Source organism: Triticum aestivum, chromosome 6B (genome assembly GCF_018294505.1).
Source record: "Triticum aestivum cultivar Chinese Spring chromosome 6B, IWGSC CS RefSeq v2.1, whole genome shotgun sequence".
Taxonomy (NCBI): domain Eukaryota; kingdom Viridiplantae; phylum Streptophyta; class Magnoliopsida; order Poales; family Poaceae; genus Triticum; species Triticum aestivum.
In genome coordinates, this window is record NC_057810.1 from 598,555,241 (window position 1) to 598,562,310 (window position 7,070).

A 7,070-nucleotide genomic window follows, 5' to 3' on the forward strand; every position below is an offset into this window, starting at 1 on the left:
AATGTGTACTAAAATGTTTCTCATGTATGCGCAAAATGTATACAAAAGATATACAACATGTATGAATAAAATTGATCGTCTATTTAGAAATTGTTAATCATTTAAAAAATATTACTCAATTATTTCAAAAATCTTAATCTAGTATTTGAAGATTGTTAAATATGTATAGTAAACATGTTTCTCATGTATACAAAAAGTATATACAAAAATATACAATGTTTATGAAAAAATTGATCATGTATTTAAAAAGTGTTAATCAAGCATTTAAAAATGTTAAAATGTGCATAGAAATTTGGTTTCTCATGTATACGAAAACCAATGAAAACTGACAAAGAAATGAAAAAAATAAAAGCAAAGAAAACCGACGAAAGTAAGAAAGAAAAAACTAGTGATAACCGAGAAAGAAACAAAGAAACCAGTGAAAAAATAAAGAAAAAATGAAATAAAATCCAATGAAAACCGAGAAAGAAAAAGAAACCTAGTGACGGAACAGAAAAATAAAACAAAAGTAAAAAACCCTAGGAAAAGAACACCTAGCGAACGAAATCCAGCGAACGAGATTTCTTTTAAATGGGCTAGCTTAGTAGCTACACATGGGGGATAAAACCTTCAACGAGGCGTATGTTAGTCTCGCTATAAGCGAGATATAACAATTGTGAATTATCAGAGCCACAACTAGGTTTCGATACCAGGAAAATTTAGTGTCAAAAAGGGTCTAACGTTTTATTTGTCAGTGTGTTAGAGTATTTTTCTCATATAACATCATTAATGTATTCTTGACTCTTTTTTGGTTGGAATGATGTATTTTTAACTGTAACTAGATTTACAAACCTTTGATTTCTTAGTGACTCAGCCGTTCTGTAGTGTTTAGTTATATTGTACTCCTGATTTCAGACATCGCGACCCTTTCCCTCCCCCTGTCGCTGCCTCATATGTCGAGCCCAGGTAAAAAAACATGAAAGCTTTTGTGCTACTTTGCGAAAGGAGGTCCACCCGTAAGATAAAAAGTTTGACGCGAGTAATGATCATGAAGACCCCACCGCGACGAAGCTTGGCCGAGCCTTGTACAATTCTCTATGGGGCGAGCTTTTTGGAACCACACGATTCATAACTTGTCTACATCATCGCTGGACCAGTGCCCACTGCTTCTCAGCAATATCTATGCAGCTATTTCTTCGAAAAATTATGGATACACACATCATGTTATAAAAATGTAGTTAGGGATGTGGAGCTAAACCTCCATGCATAAAACCCCTTCGACCAATCATCCTGTGGCTTAACCACCCTAGAGCGAGATGGTCAGAGAAGGTGACCAACATCGTGATGATCCTATGGAGCTTTTCGACCTCAAGGCAGGTATAACATCACAAGATTATAAGCATTATTTATTTATCCGTGGAAGTTAATAAATTGTTAGCGAATCACGCTGCCAATATGAAGGAAAATGTGAGAGCCTCTCTTAAGGAATGTAGACTACTCATATCAACAAGAATTCCTTCTTTTTGGGAGCCCATCCGAAAGGAATCTCAAAGTTAAGTGTGCTTGGATTCGAGCCACTTGAGGATGGGTGACCGACTGAGAAGTTGATCTCGGGTGCGCACGAGTGAGAACAAAGTGCGCAAAAAAGACTAGTGTTGGTCTGTGGGGCTAGTCTAGATCCCTCTAGAAGTAACGGCAAGGAACCGGTGGTTGTGTCTGGGGCATTACAATTGGTATCAGGGTCTACCCTCACAGTTACACGGGCGTGTGCGATTCAGGTGCATGAGTATGTGGCGCGCGGTGTGTGTGGCCCATTGTGGCACATGATATGGCAAATATGTCGGAGTGGATGCACAGACATGTGCCAAGAGGGAACGTTCCTGTGGGCCGACAAGGACATCTGTTCTTTTAGTGAGGGTGTATGTGAGAGATTGGCTTAATTGGAACTATAGACTACTCATATCAACAAGATTTTCCTTCTATCTAAGGAGCCCATTAACCCACAAGTATAGCAGACAAATCGTAGTCCTTTCAAAAAGTGAGAGTGTCGAACCCAACGAGGAGCAGAAGTAAATGAAAAGCGGTTTTCAACACGGTATTCTCTGCATCTCACAAAGTACTGAAAGTAGCGGTAACAAGTTGTTTGATAGCAAGATAATTCGTAACAAGTAACAAGTAGCAATAGTAACAAAGGTGCAGCAAGGTGGCTCAATCCTCTTTATTGCAAAGGACAAGCCGGAAAGTTCTCTTATAATAAGCAAAACGTTCTCGAGGACACATGGGAATTCTTGTCCAGTCACATTCATCATGTTTAGTTGATTCGTGTTTGCTACTTTGATAATGTGATATGTGGGTGGACCGGTGCTAGGGTGATCTTCTTACTTGAACAAGCAACCCTCTTATGATTACCCCCTCCCGCAAGAATCCACAACTACGAAAGAAGAATTAAGATAAATCTAACCATAGCATGAAACATATGGATCCAAATCAGCCCCTTACGGAATAACGCATAAACTAGGGTTTAAGCTTCTGTCACTCTCACAGCCCATCATCTACTTATTACTCCCCAATGCCTTTCTTTAGTCCCAAGTATGGTGTCATGTAGTCGACGTTCACATGACACCAATAAAGGAAGAACAACCACTACAAAAGAAAGCACTTCCATGATGATACGTGTTTGTCACCACAGGTCATGTTTTTTGTCATGCATGTACATCCATGACGATTTTATGACAGAATCAAGATAGTCATACATGTGCTGTTGTAGAAGTGTTCCATGATATCATCACGGAAGTGTCCACTTCCATGATGATAAATGGCGCGTCATGGAAGTGCTTTCATCAAGGGTAACCGACACGTGGCACCCACCATAACTGGTTGTCGTTAAGCTACCGGGTTCCGGTTTGGATCCGATAACCCGTTAACAGCCCGAACCAATGGGGATTTTCCATGTGTAAAATCATCATTGGCTGGAGGAAACACGTGTTGGCTCCTCGGTGGGCCAGATGCCGTCCATCCAATGGAGGAGACGTGCCTATGATACGTCGACACATGGCAGGGCCCAATAGAGGCCCATATAGGTTAAAAAGGTCGGCCCGGTCAAAGGCCCATAGTATTTACTCAGGTACTAGTGGTCCAGCCCACTAACGACCTATTTAAACATGGCCCATTTACAGCCCGAAGGCAAATCTGGCCCATTAATTGTTCGCCGAATATTTAGGCCCAATTATGGCCCAGTTACATTTCGGCCTGTTAGAGGCCTGATGTAGACATGGGCTCATTTCAGCCTGGTGTGTCTTTCGGCCTGGGAATGGCCTGTGCTGCCCATGGGCCATATATGGTCCGACGCGACATCCGGCCCTCCAATGGCCCGTGATCTAGTTGGCAACAGTTCAGCCCAACGTGACTTTCGGCCTGTTAAAGGCCTGTTGTATAATTCGGCCCGTTGATGCCTCTACTAAGCTTTTGGCCTCTTAAAGGCCCATGATATCAGTGGGCCAACTAGGGCTCGAGATATGTTTTGGCCTGGTAATGGCCCGTCATAAACTGGGCCAATAATGGCCCGGTCTGCATTTCAGTCAGCTGAAGGCTCGTCGATGACTAGTGAAAATTGAGGCCCAACCAGCATTTCGGCCTGCTAAAGGCCCATGGTTTCTTCTGGGCCGTAACAGGCCAGCAAAATATTCAGCCTGTTAATGGCCCGAAGCTACATGGGCCAACTAAGCGTTGGGTCCACTAAAGGCACAACTAAACTTTGGCTCGAATATAGGCCCGTGTAAGTTGTGGGCCTGTTGCAAAGTGTGAAGGTCCCAATGGCTTTTCAGGCTGAAGAAAGTTGCAGGCCGGTCCAATTGTGGCCCGCTAAAATGCAGGCCCGTTAGAGGCGAATGTTTCGGCCCGGTCGACTACATCAGATTTCCCCCTTTTTTTAGCGAATGATGGCATATACAGTAACTAGTAGGAATTAAGAACTAATCTACTCTATACAATAAAGAAATTACCGCATAGTAACTTAGAATAAACCTACACTATACAATAAAAGATTTATGATATATTACATCCACTGGGCATTGAAGTTCGCCACCAGTGATCATAAAGCGCAACGAAGAAGCAGATTACAAAAACTGGGCGCCATTGCAGCGTAACAAAATAATACTGAACCAAGACCACTTCCAAGATAGTTCAAGGAAGATTAGCCTTACGCGGGAACTGCTGCACAAGCTGCTGAGCAAGGTTGTGAGACCGGCCTAGCATGTCGGTCATAGCTTCCAGGTGTAGTTGTTTAGCAATGAGGTTCTCATTGGTGTTCTCCGCAATCTTTCTTACAGATAGGACTTCAAGTCAAAGTTGAGTTGTAGAATGCCTTTCTGCTAGAACTTGGGACTGAAGAAGTCGATCTAATTTAGACAGCAAATTATGTGAGGTTGTCTGACTGCTAGTCTCAAGTAACTTAAACACTGCATCAAGACAAGACTTTGAGGTTGTCTCGCTATCTTCAAGATGTTTTGCCTTCTTTGCTGCAATACATGTTGGTTTGTCTCACAGCCTTCAGTAGACTTGTGCATGCCATCAGGCATATCACCCTGAAACAAACAGAGAGATGACATATTTTGCACATGTATAAAGAAAGATGGTAACTGTGTTGTCAATTCCATCCAATTTCAAAATAGAAAATAAAGAGTAAGTTCAAAATATCAATAGCATAATCTGGCATTGTTCATAATGCGAGGAGCTTCATCACACTACTGGATTACCATGTCAACAAAACAAGCATAGATGAAGGGAAAATACAATCATTGTATCTATTTTGGTTAATGTGTACATGTTGTTCATATCATCAGCCACATCAGTAAGATAAAACAGGAGATGATAAGGTGCAAACGTGTGCTGCTTCACCACACACTGGATTATAGATCCACAAAAACAAGCATACATATAGGGATTATTGAGTAATGTGCATGGTATGAATAAGGAATTTGGTTTTACAAGTAAAACTTGGAACTTACAATTGTTGCAAACATGCATTTTGATAGAAACAACAAACTAAATAGCAGTTGACGATAGGGAGTATGAGCAAATTAAACAGCAGTTGAGGATAAAGGCTTTAGAAGGACTGAATTACATTAATAGTTAACACCAGCTTTATAATGCCCTTCTCCATGTCAAGAAAAGGATAACTCAAGAATTTCAGCACAAAATCTTCTTCATAAGCATTACATGTACTCTACATTTTGTAGAGAGTAATTATAGATATGATAATACTAGAAGAGATAGAGGATAATGAAGATAAGATGCAGTTTGATGCTACATAATCAACTACCAATCCTTGGAAGTACAAGCATTACATGACAAAATGTACTGACAAGAGCAATGGGCTACACTTCTGCACTGGCATTGTCTGGGTATTCAAATTTTTGGTAATATTAAATATAGATCTGCTATTTTTTAGTAAATGGTGGGCGAGAGAGATAAGATGCGGAATGCTACACAATGAACCAATCGCTCTTCCCATAATATAAGAGTGTTTTGAACACTAGTGTACAGTACAAAACGCTCTTATATTATGGGACGAAGGGAGTAGCTGTTAATGTAAGTAGAGTGATAGACGATGTTCATTTCTTACAAGAGGACTGTAGAGCTAAACCTCTTCAAAAGCATTGGGTTGATTCTAAATCTATGTAATAGTAGATACAGATCTTATAATGTCCACCAAATGGAGGATAACAAGGCTAACATGTGCAGTGATGCTACATAATCAACCAGCTATGAAAGTATGTATGATCATATAGGGCAAGAGGTACTGACAAAAGCAATGTAGTGTGCAGTATAGTTGCGAGATTTTGTGGTCCATTGAGAATGACTGTTTTTCTGCAAATAATTATCATACAAGTGAGACGTTAAGGCACATGCAGAAATGTAGTTCAAATTGTGATGTGATATCATAGACAGTACCTTACGCTGCAGACAAGACCAATGTGTAACAAGATTATTCCAGTCACTATTTGATAAATGTAGCACTAGAGACTTTACAGAAATTTCGTTTAGAGGCTTGCCATCAACGTGCGCTTGCCTCAGGTAGGAACGATACTTCATCAACGAGTGCTTGAAAAGTGCAACCAACCCTTTCTCATAATTACCATGAATACCATTAGTGCACTAAACGCGTAAGTTGCGGAGGAAGATTCGAAATTGTTCTTTGTCTATGGTATAATCTTTCCATGAAGGAATGATGCGCACAAAGTTCCTGACAACAATATATGCTTCGTCTTCTAAACTGGGAAGAAGTGGAACATGAGTACTATTTGCTACAATTGGGGCTCTCTCTCGTTCGAAAAGGGATTTGGTAACTGGATTAGGTGTACTCTTTGCTGGAATGGGGGTTTTGCCTCGTAGAGCTAGTGCTATGTCAACTGGCATCATCATACTATTTGCGGTAGTTGGGGTCTGCTGAGTTGGGGCATCACATATGGCCAGTGTAGTAGGGCTAGAGTCCGCTAGAGTTGTGGCCGTGTTTTCTGGGTCTGGTGATATTGTAACTACACCTAATGGGCTATTTGATTTATTAGGTGTCACTACCTTTTCAAAATACTTTGTTCGTGCTCCTCCGTGGTTAGAAATTGTCCTCTTCCTTTTGAGTGTCTGATACACAAGAATAACATTTGAATGTATAAATATGGTATGATGACAGATGGAATATGTACTGAAAATGGATAGGCATGGCGTATTCACATACACGATGTGTAAACTAATCTAATGGCAGTGCAACAAAGTAGAAGCAATGCAAAGCATCAGTTGCAAGATATGTGCGACCAATATAACCTTGGAAAGTTTGAGCAAGCACCTTGATGGGTGAATAAGATAGGGCATCTGCATCTGACTCCTCCACTAGGGAGCTACATTGACTTAAGTCTCCCTCGAGCTCGGAATCACTATTAGGATCATATTTTGAGCATGAAACTTTAGGTGGAGAGCGCTTGCATTGCATTGCACTACTTCCAGACTTGATTTCAGTCCCTTAATGCCAAGTTTGAGAGCCATGTCATTGTTCTGCTTTATTCTTTTCATGCGCGCAAGCTCATAATCATTATGAT